The 17,148-nt window shown below is 40.8% G+C and overlaps 1 protein-coding gene across 11 annotated transcripts in view; it reads left to right on the top strand.

The window, feature by feature from the left end:
* Nucleotides 1-551: 551 nt before the first annotated feature.
* The window catches only part of Ica1 (islet cell autoantigen 1), a 143,766-nt gene continuing 127,169 nt past the window's right edge, over nucleotides 552-17,148 (top strand). For 6 of the 11 annotated variants that reach the window (XM_047560624.1, XM_047560632.1, XM_047560628.1 and 3 more), the window contains exon 1: nucleotides 860-1,024. The gene's annotated coding sequence lies outside the window, so the exon portion shown is untranslated. Of the gene's footprint in view, nucleotides 697-858; nucleotides 1,025-17,148 lie in introns of those variants that run through there. The other 5 variants (XM_047560631.1, XM_047560634.1, XM_047560635.1 and 2 more) reach the window with 2 other exon arrangements.

Below are 17,148 nucleotides of genomic sequence, written 5' to 3' on the forward strand. Positions count from 1 at the left end.
CAGATTTGTTTGCATCATTTCCCAATAATTAGATTTTATTCTATCCTGCTAAATTGTTTCAAAGACTGTTCAATAAACTTATTTAAAAATATATAACATAATCCGGATGGACAATGGAGTTTCATTTCAACACAGATGTTAAGAAGCACCTGTTCCAACACTTTTTTTTCTGTGATCTGTAAAGTACTCCAGAAACAATTATTTGGTTCTTTCCTGGTGACAAAGAATAAGAGAAGATGAAATGCCGATAATTGTCAGTAATAAGTATAGAATAAATAGGCTACATGGATATTTTTTAAATATGCATACACACACAGTAGTTTTTGAACACGGCTTTTTTCCTTTAACCCCAAACTTGGTTTCCAGGTACAGGCCTCCAACTTTTCTTGACACGGAAGTCATGAAATCTCCTGTCCCTTAAAACCATTGAAATCTAACGTAGAAGCAAGTAGCAAGCACTACTCATTCTCAGAGAGAACCCTGGGCTTTCGGTCGCTTCGCTCCCACCTGTAGCCAGGTCATTGTGACGCAAATGCTATGGACACGTGGAACACCTGCCGGAGAGCAGGGGCGGTGTCACCCAGGACGGCAGATCCGAGCGGGGGGGATACCCCAGGAGATGGGGGTCAAGGAAAGACCCCAGGGAGTAAAAAGAGGGAGAGTTACTCCCCTCACCCCCGACCCGCCCCAAACAAGGTGAGACCACCGCCCCCATCCTACCCCTGGTCCTGGGGTCTTGCTGAGAGGGGTTGACCCGCAGCGATCCCCAGAAGGGGAGGAGTGGAGGGGCCGCGGCAGCTGGCGGAGAAGGGAGGGCGCCGGCTCCCCCCAGCCGCTGCGCTGCGCTGCGGCGCGCACGGGCTCCGCCGGCTGCTATTCCGGCTGGCGGTCGCCGCTGCAGGAAGGGCCGGTTCCTGCGCTCCCCCGCCCCTTCCCTCGCCTTCTGCTGACGCTGACGTCGGATGAGGGATCTAGAGGGACGCTCCGATCGCGGCCGGAGGCTCCTAGGGGCCGGGGCTCCGAGGTACCTGCCCTCCGGGGCCGGGGCGGGGGCGCACTGGGCGGGCTGCATGCTGCAGCGGGAAACGCCCGGCACCCGGGGTGATCGGGGGCGCTAGCCAGGGCTGCCTCCTCTGGCCTCTGCGGGCGGCGGGTGACCGGTGGGTCACCTCCTGCGGCCCCCGATCCGGTTGCGGGAACCGCATGAGCTCCTTCCCCTCCCCCGCCTGCTTCCTCCGGCCTGGGAAGGTGTGGAGGATGCGCGCACCCTGAGAGCGTGCGTCAGCCCCCGGGGAGCGGGAGCGCTCCGGCCCCATATCGCTCTGGCCTCTGCTCTGGGAGCACCTGCACCCGCACCCGCGTCAGTCCACCTCACCCTCCCTCGCCATCCCAGCGACTGCGGCCCTAGGATCCCGAGGTCCTTTCTGGGCAGGGACTTGCTTCCAGGGCTGACTTGTTGACAAGTTCACCTGCCTTGGTGCCTGATGTTTGCTTTATCTCTTCGCCCCATTGCCAGTCTTTGGCAGGGGTGGCCGAGAGCAGATGGGTACCTTTTTATAACCACTAGTGCCGGGAGGCCTGAGCTTGGTTCCTGGCGGGCGAGGTGCTCACCAGTCTCCTACCAGACATGGGCAAGAGTCCCTGATCAGGCCAGGTTCCTGCAAACGCTAGCGCGCCGGTTTCTTTGGGTGCTGCTGACTCCGCCTTTCCTGCCCCGCGGCTATTACAGCTCCTGCTTCCTCTAGAAAGGAACACATCCTGTTATGTCTGCCTTTCCCTAAAGCAGCTCTTCACTAACCTTTCCCACTTGTCTTTACTTGTAGTGCCCCAAAGCCCCTCAACTTCTCTGAGGTCCTTAAAGTACCGCGTCTATACGCTGGCGAAAAGGCATTAACTATGGTTAGGGAGAGTTAAGGTTTAGAAAGAGAATCATGTTCTGTGCTTTTAGATAGCATTTTAAAAATCAGCACAAGAAATGGTTTTGTCCGTGAACCAGAGCAGCAGCCTTAGTAACTGAGATCTGGTAACTATAAAATTATCAGGCCCTGGATAAATACATCACCAACTGGTTTGACAATGATACAGAATGGAGGGAGAGAGTCATACGGCATTAATTGGCCATGTAGGCCCTATAAATTATGACTCATTGCAAACATGTTCACGTACATACATTTCAGCAAAGTCTCACCAGAAAAAAAAATCTCAAATTGTTTTCTGTGGCCCTTTAGATCTGAAATCTGAACTGTTGGTGGAGTTGAGGAGTGAAGTAGGAAATGGTTTTTAGTTTGAAATGAATACTCCAAGATTCAAGTTTCTTACCTTCCATTTAACACACACACATTCACGCACATACACATACGCACATTCTAAAATTGCTTTTTAGTAAGTTTTCAAACCAAGGATTTTACTATTTGTTTTTGAAACATCCTTTATAGAGAATACAATAGGGACAAAATCTTTAGTAGTTCAAATATCACTGTTTGGTTTTAGACAAATACCTTTTTTTAATTGCAGGAGCTTATTACTTTCTAATTGTATCTTTTTGTATCACGTAGGTAAACAGTTGTGTTGTTACTAATGGCGAATGTTTAGGAAACAGCAGTTAAACTCCAGAGTGCTACTTGTAGTAGTGAAGAGACCAGAGGTTAAAAAACTCACCCTAGCTCTTCTGCCCAAAGATTATTGAATGTTAAAGACACTGGTTAGTAATTGCCTGTGTGGTTTATTTTATAGATACTTTATGTCTTTTTTATGCATTTGAGTATCTCACTGCGTTCTCTGAGCATCTTTATTGCTGTGCATCTCTCTTCACATCAACCTTATGCAAAGTAGCAGAAAATTTTGTTACTCTGAAAAAACCTCCAGTGTTGCTGCATTTTCAAGGTATTTGACTAAACAGAACATCTTTCAAGGATAAGCAGTTTTATCAGAAGTAGGCAGGTATAGCAACTGTGATAGGAGGTAGTGCAAACCTGGGTTTGGTGTGAACTCTGGGGTTACAGAAACCTTATACAAGAGAGGGTGGGGAAGTTGATAAGCCACAAGAATCAGGAAGAATTTTTCCTCTTAACTGGTTGAACCTGACAACTTTCTTACCTTCCGTTTAACACACACACACACATTCACACACATACACATACACACATTCTAAAATTACTTTTTAGTTAGTTTTCAAACCAAGGGTTTTAGTCTTTATTTTTGAAAATCCTTCATAGACCATACAAAGGGTTGGGTTGCCTGAGAGTATGTAGTAGCACTTATGATAACCTTACTGATCACTAGTTCCTTTTAATTCCATCTGCAATACTGAATTTAGGGGACCTATGGTTAAGGATGATATTGGGACGTTTTGGTAGCAGATTACTAATTAATAAGTCATATCCCCACCTCTCCCACATACTGATATGCCTCAACAACTGATAGAGGAGAAAACATTTTCCCTCATATTTTCCTGACTCCTAAGTGGTTATGTTTTATACTATAGTCTTATCTAGCACCATGAAGTTGTACAGAGAACATACAGTCTGTGGATCCCAATTTGAACCTCAGTTATAACATCTAACTTGCTATGTGGCTTTCAGCAGGTTTCTTTTTTTTTTTTATTGTAAACAAATGGGATACATGTTGTTTCTCTGTTTGTACATGGCGTAAAGGCATACCATTTGTGCAATCAAATTTACATAGGGTAATGTTGTTTGATTCATTCTGTTATTTTTCCCCTTCCCCCCCACCCCTCCCACCCCTCTTTTCCCTCTATACAGTCCTTCCTTCCTCCATTCTTGCCCCCCTCCCTAACCCTAACACTAACCCCTCCCACCCCCCATTATGTGTCATCATCCACTTATTAGCGATATCATTTGTCCTTTGGTTTTTTTGAGATTGGCTTATCTCACTTAGCATGATATTCTCCAATTTCATCCATTTGCCTGCAAATGCCATAAATTTACCATTCTTTATGGCTGAGTAATATTCCATTGTATATATATATATATATATATATATATATATATATATCATAGTTTCTTTATCCATTCATCAATTGAAGGACATCTAGGTTGGTTCCACAATCTAGCTATTGTGAACTGAGCAGCTATGAACATTGATGTGGCTGTATCTCTGTAGTATGCTGATTTTAAGTCCTTTGGGTATAGGTCAAGGAGTGGGATAGCTGGGTCAAATGGTGGTTCCATTCCAAGTTTTCTAAGGAGTCTCCACACTGCTTTCCAGAGTGGCTACACTAATTTGCAGCCCCACCAGCAATGTATGAGTGTACCTTTCTCCCCACATCCTTGCCAACACCTGTTGTTGCTTGTATTCTTGATAATCGCCATTCTAATTGGGGTGAGATGGAACTTAGGGTGGTTTTGATTTGCATTTCTCTTATTACTAGAGATGTTGAACATTTTTCCATATGTTTGTTGATTGCTTGTAGATCTTCTTCTGTGAAGTGTCTATTCATTTCCTTAGCCCATTTGTCGATTGGATTATTTGCATTCTTGGTGTAGAGTTTTTTGAGTTCTTTATAGATTCTGGAGATTAGTGCTCTATCTGAAGTATGATTGGCAAAGATTTTCTCCCACTCTGTAGGTTCTTTCTTTGCATTGCTGATAGTTTCCTTTTCAGCAGGTTTCTTAAGCTCTCTAGATCACCATTTTCATATCTACAGAACAGGAATATTCATCTTGAGGAATTAGGGTGGCTATTAGACATTATATATATATGTGTGTGTGTGTGTGTTTGTATATATGTGTGTGTGCACACATACATAAAACACTTTGCACAGTAAATGACTCAAATAATAGCAATGAGTTATTATTCCATATGAAAAAATATGTGCTCTCTGTATCTGAAAAGGATGCTACTACTTTACCTGTGATAGAGACTATGTTCTAATTTGGTTTTGAGTAATCCAGGTGGTTTTGCACCAATACTGAGAACCTGGGGTTTATATAAAATACTCCTTGAAGTTGATGGATGCAATCTGTGGTCCAGAAACAAAGCAAAGCTCATTTGTTCCTATGGGGGTAAATCTTCCAAGCCCCTGATGCTCAAATGTGGTTCAAGGACAAGCAGCAAACTTTCCCTGGGGGTATGTTAAAAATGCAAAATCTTGGTCAGTTTACCCCTTCCCTTCAGACCCACTAAATTCAAATCTGCATTTTACTAAGATTCCCATGTGAAAAATGTTGCCATTAATTGGTATTTCTCAAATTTAGTGTCTCAAAGAGTCATTTAAGGACTTAACATGGTTTCTTAGTCTGGCTTCCCCATCTACCCTTAACACCGCAGGTAGTTCTGTTGCTCAGTTTCTTCTCTCTGTTATTTGAGAAATACTGCACCACACTACCCAGCACAGTGCTCCAAATTGTACATCTTTTCTCCTCCTTGACAAGCACTTTGGCAGACAATTCCCTTTGAGTTAATAGGTATTACAGTTTCACCTGACTGATAAGAAAATGAAGACTATAGTCACGATTTGCCTTGGACAATGCATATGGTAAAAGTGCTGTGGAACCTCTATAAATCCTAGTTGATCACCATTTCACTATTCCAGCATCAAAATTAACTTGGGTTTTGTTGTTGTTTATTTTCAGTCTATAAGTAATAGTCACAAATACCAATAAATCTCTGGAGACGAGGGATGACTGTACAAGATAGACATTTTATGCATGCTTTTAATACAAAGCCTTCCTTCTATATGACTGTAGGCGAGTTACATAAGATAACTGATTTTGAGCTTCTTTATAAAAGGAGGGTGGTGTCAACATGGCAATGTTGTGAGGGTAAGAAGTGGTGTGGGTGAACATATACCTCAGTGCCTGAGAAGTGGCTGCTCCCTAATTCATGTTAACTTCTGTCCCTTTGTAAACCTGGTAAGAAACAATGAGTTCACAAAAAGCTGAGAAAAGGTTGTCCTGCATTGCACATGATGAGAAGAGTTTGTCTGTCGTTCTTTCTCTCCAGCTAAGGCAGGTGACAGCATTCACGAGACCTTTGACCAAATCAGAGATTGGCTCCTTTGCTCAGTGTTCAATAAATATTTGTTGTATGTATACCATGTACCATGCATTGTGCTAAATGCTGGGAATCTCAAGACCAGACCTGATTTAGAGGAAACTGCATCCTGGTAAAGGAGAAAGCAGAACCAGATGACCATTACCATTCAGCAAAAGCAGGGAGGGAATTGAGGGAGGCACAGAGGAGTGATGAAGCTCATGGCATTTAGCAAAAAAATACATGAAATTTAAAAAGGATGGCTGAAAAAGACAGCTGAATATAATCTAGTACTGTGAAGTGGAATATACAGATAATTGAATAAACAGATTAAGATGTCCAGTGCTAATTCTGCCAGTCTACAGTAGAAAGGTGCTCTAGGTCTAGGTGGTAAGAGTATTGTACCAGGAGCAACTCTAAAGTGTTTTAACTACCTTCAAAGGACAGCACACTGAAATCCATTCCATTATTATCATCATTGCCATCACTTACTCCCACTTCCGTGTTCACAGAACAGGGCATGGGCACCAGTGTCTGAAACAGTTGTGTTTAGAGGAAGTCCAGCTTTCCGTGTGATGTTTCCCAGGTACGGCATCCTTAGAGAGCAAGTCTCTGCCTTTAATAGATGATGCCCCCATCTCCTTATGAGTAGAAACCCTGATAGGGAGTCTATCAGCAATTGCAGGGATCTTTTGTGCACGATGGCGCCATGGTGGCAGTGGACTTGGGACTAGCACAGCACCTGAGTCTGAGATTGGGTGAGATTGTTTCATAGAAACATAGCCCTTTAACCAAATTTCTTTCATCCAAGAGTATAATGGAGTGGTTAAAAACAGGAGCCCAGGCTGGGAATATAGCTCGGTTGGAGGAGTGCTTGCCTCACATGCACAAGGCCCTGGGTTCAATCCCCCGCAACACACATGCGTACACGCACGCGCACGTGCGCACACACACACACACACACACACACAGACAAGGGAGCCCAGGAATTGAAAGCAGACTTGAGTTTAGTAGTTTTTTTACTTTGGGCAGATTACTTCATCTTTCTAAGCTTTTTTTGGCACTTGCAAAATGGGCTACTATCCCCTTGATAGTGTCGTGGAAAGGAAATAATGGCATTAAGTGCTGTACTCATGTAAAGTCTCAGTAAATGGTAGCCCACATACATAGACCCTTATGCAGCCCATGTTTACTAAATTCCCTCTATGATTCAGGTGTTGTGCTTGATGCTAAAGAGGCAAAGGATGAACTTTAGGGTCCCTGCTCTCAAGAGACCTACAATGTGAAACAGGATGTGGATGTAATTAGCTCATTGCAGGAGAGTAATGGAAGAGCAATGGTATCCCCAGCATGGTGCAGTCCCAGGGGAAGACCTCTGGAGGAGAGGGGACAGAGAGCCCATACTGGGTTGGGAAGGCTTCATGAAGGAGGTGAGGTTTACAGAGAGTCTTGGAGGAAGTTGTAAATTGAGTTGTAAATTGGTCCACTGGATAGAAAAGGAGAGGACTTTCCAAGTGGAAAAATTATCTCAAAGTCATGAAGTGGAAGTGTATATTCAGGGAAGCTCCAGCTATCTGAAATGACTAGCAGGAACAGATCCTTGTGAAGCAGAGTAAAATGGGAAGCAAAGAACCAGAGTATGAGAGTTTTGTTTTTTTATTTATTTATTTTTTCCAAGAAGTTCAGAATTTCTCTAGTGGCAAGAGAAAGCAATTAAAGCATTTGGAGTTGGAAAGCAGTGTGATCAGATTTTGCATTTCACAGTAATATTGCAGACATAGTATAAAAGATTGGTGTAGGCAGATACAGGGATAGTACTGCCTTGAAAGTCTAGCCTGGGGCCTCCTCAAGACAAAAAAGAGAAGAGGCACTTCATTGCTTTTCAGGAGGAAGGATGCAGAGAACTGGCTGCAAGAGAAGAGAGAAAAGTCAAGTTCTCCACTTAGGCATTCTGTGGATTAGTGGTGGCAGTTATTGTAGGGACTATCTGAAGAAGAATGATTTTGGGATGGAGATGGGAAGAGAGAAGTTTAGTGTTAGATGTGCCAAATTTGAAGTGCTGGTAGAATAGCCATGTGAAGATTACAGTCAGGAGATGGAGAGGTGTTTAATTTTGGAAGACAATGGCATATTGCTGGTAGTTGAAGGGTGGAAGGGTAGGAAATCACCTAGCAAGAGCAAGTAAAGTGTCTTAAAAGGCAGCCAAGGCTTATAGACCACTGACATTTGAAACGTGGACACAGAGGAAGAAAAGCTAACAACAAAAATTGAAGTTTAGAGCATGTTCCTTGAGAAATCAAGGAAGGGGAGATTTTGAGAATGGAAGAAAGCATAGTCAAAGGTCAAGCGAGATGAGGACTGAGTTGGACCTATAGGGTAAGACTTTCTCTAGTATGGTGGAGAAAGGTACTAGACTTGGAAGAAGTCTGACTATGAAGAGGAGGAGAAGAGTGTAACAAGAGGGGGAAAGAGGTCAACAAATGTGTGCTGAGGGCAGAAAGCAGGGGAGATTGATAGACTTGAAAAAGGATTAACAGATGACCGACCATGGGGAAGGGCAAGAAGGTGGAACTTGTTCTTCCCAGAGAGAAGGAAGGCAAAGTCAGTGGCCCTGGTGCTGGTTAGTTCCACAGAAGTGAGCAGTGGTACTCCAGGAGCAGAAGCTTTGAAAGAAGATGCCCAGCACAGTCAACCATAAATCTCAGGATATGTGAAAATGTCTTCAACTTATTCCACCTGCTTCTCCCTGAAGGCCGGAGGTTGAGTGTCTTCTCAGTACTGTCTACTCCGTGCTGTTTTCCACAGCACTGACATCATTGTGAAGGACGCCCTCACTGCACTGACCAAGCCAGTGACCACTTACTGCTTGTCAATTCTTGCTTTTCTCTTTACCCTTTTGCCCTGGACCTTGGTGCCTTCATGCAACTTCCTGCTTATTCTACCTGGGGCTGCCCTACCTGGCATATAACCCAGTGACCCTGTCTCTCCTGATCCCTATCAAAACAATATTCTTTGCCTTATAAGCACTGGGCTTTACTATTTAATCTGATAAACTAATTCCATGAGAATGTAGAGAGAACCTGGAAAAAGGAGCCTTTATTAGTTCTTAAATAACACCAACTAGGTGGCTCAACAGAGGCAAGGGGACTCTAATAGCTGGGGGAACATGACAATGGAGAGTTTTTCATTTCTATCTGCTTCTCTTTGCTGCTGACTGGTCTTCCTGCTTTCCTGCCTGGAAACTCTCCTTCATTCCTTGCTAGGAAGCCAGCCTAAACTCAAACATGTTTTTCTTGCCATGACTTAACCAAGGAAAGTGCTGGAATACAAGCCATTTCCAGAGAAAGGAACCATGGTGGTTTGTTTACAGGACTGGCACACAGCATTGACATTTTATAAACCACATACTGGTGTCTGTTTATTTCAGTAATTTAATACTAATGAAATGAGGTCTATTCAGTGCTTTGGGAAATTTCCTTGAGTCTTGATCCTTCATTCCCTGATCCATGAAAAGAGGAGGTTGAACTAAATGATCTCTAAATTTTCTCCTAGGTCTCAGCTAGGAGATCCCATGGAGTTGTAAGAAATGCTTGACCATCTCTGTAAGGGGCTTTAAGTTGAGTTTAGCCTTAAGAAGGAATAGTGTCTCACTAATTACCCGCTGATTGCTGACATTATGCTTGTGTGCAATTTCACAAAATCATGCCCCTTCCTCCTCACTGCATTATTAATAACCATTATATTTCTGTGTGAAGTATATGTACTTCATCTACAAATATGTGTATATATTTTATATTCATGATTTCTGATAGTCTTGTAGTAATCCATACACTTCAATTATCATTCACATGGATCTGATGTGAAGAAAAAACAATACATTTTGCACAAAGATTTCTACCTTTTTGGAATAACTTATTATGAAAATACGAAGTGCAACTATTTAATAGGTTATTTTTAAAGAATTTGCACACACACACACACACACATATAATTTTATGTTTTTAGTGACATTTCTGGCAGAATAATAATCAGGTACTGGCAGAAAACTGATTCCAGGTACTTTTATCTAGTACAGAATATCTCTGTGACCCAAGTTGTAGAATTAATTTTTAGCTCTTTGCTGATTTGCCAAATGCCTTTTACCAAGGCTGTCCAACAAAAATATAATGGCAGACACACACAGACACACACATAAGATTTAAAACATTCTAGTTGTAATAAAATATTTTTAGTTCAAGCACAAAAAAAGGAACAGGTGAGCCCAGTACATGCCTGTAATCTCAGTGGCCCAAGAGGCTGAGGCAGGAGGATCACAAGTTCAAAGTCAGCCTCAGCAACTTAGTGAGGCTCTAAGCAACTCTGGGAGATCCTGTCCCTAAATAAAATACCAAAAAAAAAAAAAAAAAAAAGGACTGGAAATGTGTCTCAGTGGTTAAGCACCTGTGGGGTCAATTCCCAGTACCAAAAAAAAAAAAAAAAAAAAAAAAAGAAAGTAAAAGGTGAAATTAATTTGATAATATATTGTTTTTAGCCTAATATATCCAAAATATTATTTCAACATAAAATACAAAAGGAAAGATAATGTGTAATATGCATAATGTATATATACTTGTATATGTTACATTTACATTAAATGTAACATAAATGTAGTTATATAAAATTTAAATATAAATATATCAATGAGATACAAATAATTTATATAAATACAAATAAATATAAAATATAGATTTATTAATGAAATGTTTTGTTTTGGTTATTGTCTTTGAAATCCACTGAGTTTTACATATTGAGCACGTCTAAATTCAGACTCGCTGTATTTCAAGTGCTCACCAGTCACATATGACTAGCGGCTGCTATATTGGATAGCATAGACTTACAGGGTAAAATTCACTTCTCTCAGATTATACTTACATTAAAAAATTTTAGACTTGGTGTCATTTTTTAAAATAACATAAGAGCTTTCCAAGTTTTATAATTGGATTCCAATTGGAATGTAATTTAAGGATAACATTTAGTTCTATCTTTTAACAATGTCTGTGCTGACAGTTGAGAGGAATAGTATATCCTTCCGGAAGTGGATTGAGACCTTTGTCTGACTAGGGTATTCCTTTATTCTTCACCTTTTGAGGTTAAGCATTTATAGAAAAGGTCATAGTAAATGCAGATTAAAATCTGTGTACTAAATTTGAATTGGCATTTGCAAAGTACATCAACCAACCTAACTAAAGTCAAAGGTAAATACATTTTATACAGCAAATTTCAGGTTTCTTCCTTTTTAACAAATACCCTTTTCTTTAGCAAAGGCAACCTATTTGTTCTTTTATTGTTTCTACTCTACTAATCCATTTTATGTGATTAGCTTTTGTAGATTTCCTTCAGATTTACTGTGCAAATGCCATCCTCTGTGATTGCTGCAACAGTTTTGTTGTAGCACATATAGAATCATCCTTTGAAAGCAGAGTTTTAAGCAAGAGAGTTGCATAAGACTTAGACCACACCCTTTGTGAATAGTTTGAGTGTGTGGTTTATTGTTTTTAGTTTGTTTACTAAGGATATGGTATTTTAAAGTAATATTAATGTCGAAGATGATAGCATTTTAAAGAATAGCTTGGCTTCCCCTCCCCCCTATTTTCTGTTATATTTGATATTTTACTTTGAGAAACATCTTTTGGAATAGATGACAGGATGAGGAGGTTCATAATTGGCTCATTAGCGTTTCATTCCCAGCATTTCTCCTAATGAACTTGACCTTGCACCAGACAAGCTGCCTCCATTTTTAGAACCCCATTTTCCTCATCCTTTGTTTTTGTTTTTGTTATTCATTTTTTCTGGTACCAGGGGCATTTAACCACTGAGCCACATCCCAAACCTTTTTATTTTTCATTTTGAGACAGGTTCTCACTAAGTCAGTTAGGGCCTTGATAAGTTGCCAAGGCTGGCTTTGAACTTGTGATCTTCCTGCCTCAACCTCCCAAGTCACTGGGATTACAGATGTGAGTCACCACATCAGGCTCCAATTCTCATTTTTTAAAGAGAAGATGATGTGTTCCTTATCTCTAAGCTTTTGCTCAGATATAAATGTCTCTGAAAGTAATTAAAACTAGTTGCATAGTTTTATTTAGTGAGGACATCCTAGATGTCAGCTGGCTTAGTCTGCTACTTTACAGATGAGCGAAGTAAAGCCAGATAGGTAAAGGGACTCAGAGAAGGCACACATTTGTGGCATGGTCATAGAAGTACCAGCTTTGATTAGAGAACATACTAGGAGACATTAAAAATATTTACTTTAGGAATAGATTTTAATAGTTTCAGGGAATCATTAAGCTTCATTACTGCTTTTATATAACACCTGAGTCCCTTGGAAATGTAAATAAAATGATCTTTTGAAAATATTCTAAGACCCAGTTTATTAACAGAAAATGCAAATTTTAGCTGTGACTTGCATCTGTAGGGTTTAAATAAAAACTCTTCCATCTTTCAGCTGCCTTGAATAAGGTCAGAATTCTGGTTTCCTCTTCTAAGATTTGCTGACTCAGAAAATTAAGGCATGATCCTCCTTCACATTTACTTGTGAATTTATGAAATGTCAAAAAGTCATTTTCAGGAGACACAAAACCAGAAATAGCATATATTGGAATGCTCACGTAATCATAACCTTATCAAAATATGAAGGAAAAGCTGTGTGACATCTGAGAGATAGGAAAAACACCCCTAAAAATTGATCAGAATCAATTCATTTCAATGTTTAACTTTCAAAAAGATGAAGGGCTAATTCAACTTCCTACCTTCCCTGAAGGTCTCTTTTCAACCACATGAGGACACCAACTGATGAATCAAGATTTTAAATCAATAGTGAACACAATTAATTATGGCCTGGAGAAATTGTTCCAGTTTTTTCACTGTTTCTTCTGAAGCCATTGTAATGTTTATACTCAAAACACACTTATATCTCCTCATAAAAAATTATAGAAATCCTTATTGACAGAAGAGAAAGTGATTAGGATCTAAGAAAAGCTCATGAAAGCATAGCAAAAAAAGAAATGTGTAGACATTCTGTTGGTTTTTACCTTGTCACCTAGAAACTCTGATAAACCTGTATTTCTTCTATTTGTGAGGCTACATAGGAGCCAACCTTGAAGTCCTGGCTTTTACTCCCAGGCTGGCTGGCCCTCTCTGGATCTTAGGTTTCCTCCTTCAGAAGGAAGGGGCTTCATTATATTATTTCTCACCCCACTTTAGGCTCTAAATTATGACTTCCATTCCTTCTGAAGTGCCTTCTGTAACTGGCGACTGTGTTTCCCCTAATGCTTTTGCTTGGTCACACACACCACCGTGCAGCTCAACTGTGGAAGAATTTGCTCTTTTCTTTCTCTCTGCTTACTCCACACAGACTCCCACCCTTTGCCTGACCACCAACCCACCAATTCTTAGAGATAGTCCAGAGCCCATGTAGAAAGTCAACTCTGCCCCCAATCCCAATGTCCCTGGAACCCCAGGCACCTTCCTTTGTTGTGGACACTCATTCTCGGCCACAAGCAGCACTGCGGATTCCCTGACCACAGCTTCGCTTTTCCAGCTATATGGAAACAGCCATATAACTGGAAAAGCCTATGTTATGTAGTGATGTGCAATTTTACTGAGATTTAATTTTAAAGAATTATTCTGCATTTCATCAAATATAAGGAATCATCGCTTATGAGGTCTTACCATCCTATATTCCATGAAGAAAGAGAAATATCTGCCAAATACAGGCTTAAAACACATCCAGTTTCAGGAATGTTGAACTGCGAACAGATTTGCACCTTAGATTCAATGTCATATGGCACTGTAATGCTGGTGTTTGGGAAGGAGTGATTTCACTGTGGGTTGGTTCTAATGTACCACTTTGTACCCACCTCACTACAAGACTGTTCTGTTCTCCTGGAAAGTACACTTCTTGTGGGGAGGGGGTTGGAATTGTTCATTTCCCAAAGAAAGCTAAATGCCAATATGCACATCAGAACTGGAGAGCTGCAAGGTTGCATGGGTTTTTATCTGGAAAAAGAGGAATTTTGAATAAAGTAGAAAGGAAAATTACAAATTTGGCATTTGTTCAGGTGTGTAATTCAAGAAACTCTACCACATGCTCAGTACAGATGCAGGGAAAGGGGATTCTGGATTCAGGGCTAACTAATATTTCAACTAACAGAAAAACTACTTGCTGAATGGAAGAGAAATGTCTACTACTGAAGTTGAAAAGGTGGTTAATTTTAGACAAGAAATGTTGCACAGGAAAATGTGATTCAAGAGGCCACCAGTTATCTATGCAAATATTTTTGTGGGTTGACAGTACCAATATGGTGGAATGATGACATCTTACCTTTTCTCTGAGTGAGGGTTGGCTTAAGATTTTTGGATTCTTTGCACAGTTCCAGAGTAATCAGAGGTGCCATCAGCTAACTCCACTGCCTTGAGGAAGCTAATAGGAAAGGGTTTGAGGTCACACAAATGTTCATTGCAGCTGAAGCCGGTCCATATGGAATGAAGATGCTTCCTTATATTTCCAAGGAAAGAGTTCAGTGTCAGGTTTAAGGCAACCAAAGAGAGACTACACTTCTCTAGTTTGACTTGCATTAGCAGTCTGTACTTTATTTAGGGTGATAGGGAAAATCTTTCACTTATGTCTTTCAGTCCATCCAAAATGGTTTTTAAGTGGCACCAGGAAATAGAGACAAGTGAGGCAGTTATTGTTGTCTTTTGTTCATCAACATAGGGGACTAAAATTGAGGACTCAGCACAAAAAGTATTTAGAAAGAGAGGTGCACTGTTATTTCACATTACCCCAGTACAAAATCTGAACACAGTGTCCCTCTTCCTTATACTCTCAGTTATCCCTACAGGGCAAGATCTCTCAGCTGGATGGGTGTGGCCTGAGAACAGCTATGGTTTTAAAGCCTGACCTTGGATCATGAGGTGGTCACATTGCAACCTGATTAAGATGCAGCCTGGAAAGTCTAAGGGCATTAGGTTGGTCATTCTGGTGTCACATAAGTAGCAGGTACCATCCCTGAGCAGAAAGACATCCTTCCCCTTTACTGCTGTCACAGACTCACAGCCTGCTCCTCACTGATGTGTTCCCACCCTCCCAGGGTTATATTAAAATAGCATATCTCACTTCCTATTGATTTATTAGCTCCAGGACCTTGACTCCTGCAGGAATTATTGGTACAACCACTTTGTCTTCCTTGAGGAGACAAATGATGAGTGAAACACAGACATTCACAGGGAACAGTACTGCTGGTGGGTCAGTCCTGGTGCTTCAACCTTCATTCTTTTTTTTTCCTTTTTTGGTACTGGGGATTGAACCCAGGTATCCATTAACCACTGAGCTACATCCACAGCCCTTTTTATTTTTTGATTGGAGACAGGGTCTCACTTGGAGACAGGGTCTCATTGAGTTGTATAGGACCTCAATAAGTCGCTGAGATTGGCCTTGAACTGGAGCTCCTCCTGCCTCAGCCTCTTGAGTCATTGGGATTACAGGTGTGTTGCACTGCACCCAGCTTGCTTTGGCCTTTCATCATGGCGCTCACAGTCCATAAGCAATGATCCTTGCTCTCCTTTGCTTGACTGCCAAGATAAGATGACTGTAGCAGAGCTTCAGGAATTCTTCTCTGTGCCACCAGGAAGCTTGAGACATGACACCGTTCATTTGGGGCTTGTTTTGTGAGTGCCTTATGGCAGAATAGGAAGATTCCTTTGTAGAATTGTGAATTGAAGTGTTAATCTTAGGCTTTACTTCATTTTATAGGGAAATGATATTTTTACAGCAAAATTTACAAACTTAGAGATTCATGGCAGTCTTGTCATATTTTGCTTCCAAATGTCCAAGCGTCTCCTTATTCTGGAAATTATGTTTATGCATTTGTTTTTTTCTACTAAAGTTTCACTACTACTGTGGTCACTAACTTATATTTTTGAAATAAGGTATCTCCTAAAAGCTATGTGAGAGACATTGCAAGAATGTTTAGGGTGAAATGACTAGACTATGAGAAGGGTAACCTAACTGATATATTAATCCACTCGACTGGATTAACTGGGTGGTAACTGTAGGCAGGTAGGGTACGATTGGAGGAAGTAGGTCACTCTGGGTATGACTTTGAGGTTTGTATTTTGTCCCTGGTGAATGGAACTTTCTGCTTCCTGGTTGTCAAACTGAGCAAATTTCTTCTACCACACCCTTCCACTATAATGTTCTTCTGCCTCACCTCTGCCCAGTGCTATGAAGTCAGCTGACCATGAACTAAAGCTCAGAAACTGAGCCAAAGTAAACTTTTCCTCCCCTAAGTTGTTCTTGTTGGGTCTTTTGGTCACAGTGATGAAAAGCTGACTAATACACTAGCTCTATGTAGCTACTGAATATTTAATGTGCCAGGTCTGAATTGAGATTCACTCTGAGTATAAAATATGACTATATTTCAGATTTGGTACAAACATACAAATGCAAATATATTATTATTAGTATTTTTATATTGATTGTATGTTGAAATGTTTTAGGTATACTGAATTAAAATATTAAAATTTATTTCACTGTTTCTTATTCTTTTTTGAACACAGCTTTGAGATCACTTAAAATTACATATACAGCTGATAGTGGTTTTTTCCTGTTGAACATAGCTGAGCTAGATTACAAGTTCCTTGAGACCAGAGACAGTGTCTGCTCTAGATTTATTGGATGCTCAGTGAGTGATAAGCCAAACTGTTGGACTGAAATGAGTATTTGAGGATTATGAAGATTTTTAAAAGAGTGGACTTTGACAGTGCAGGTTTGAAATGTGATAGAGTCAGATGAGTTGGATTGTGTCTGGATATCTTAAGATGTTTACTGAATGTCTCTGGTGCAGAGTTGGGACATGTATAAAAAGAGATGTGAGAATTGGCTTCTCCTGAGACCTTCAGATGTGTCCTGGAGAGCTTACCTCACTTGACCATCCATGCTCCTTGCTTTAGTGACAAATAATTCAGTAGTTTATTTAAGAAAGAAGGGACATTTCCTGGGTGTCATTTAGCTATGGTTCTTAGAACTTCATGTGCTTAAAAATCATTTGCAATTTTTTCTTATAAACTTGGATCCCCAGACCCATTCCCAGTGATTGTAGTTCAGTAGGGAAGGGA

This window comes from Sciurus carolinensis, chromosome 8, assembly GCF_902686445.1.
Source record: "Sciurus carolinensis chromosome 8, mSciCar1.2, whole genome shotgun sequence".
Classification (NCBI taxonomy): Eukaryota; Metazoa; Chordata; class Mammalia; order Rodentia; family Sciuridae; genus Sciurus; species Sciurus carolinensis.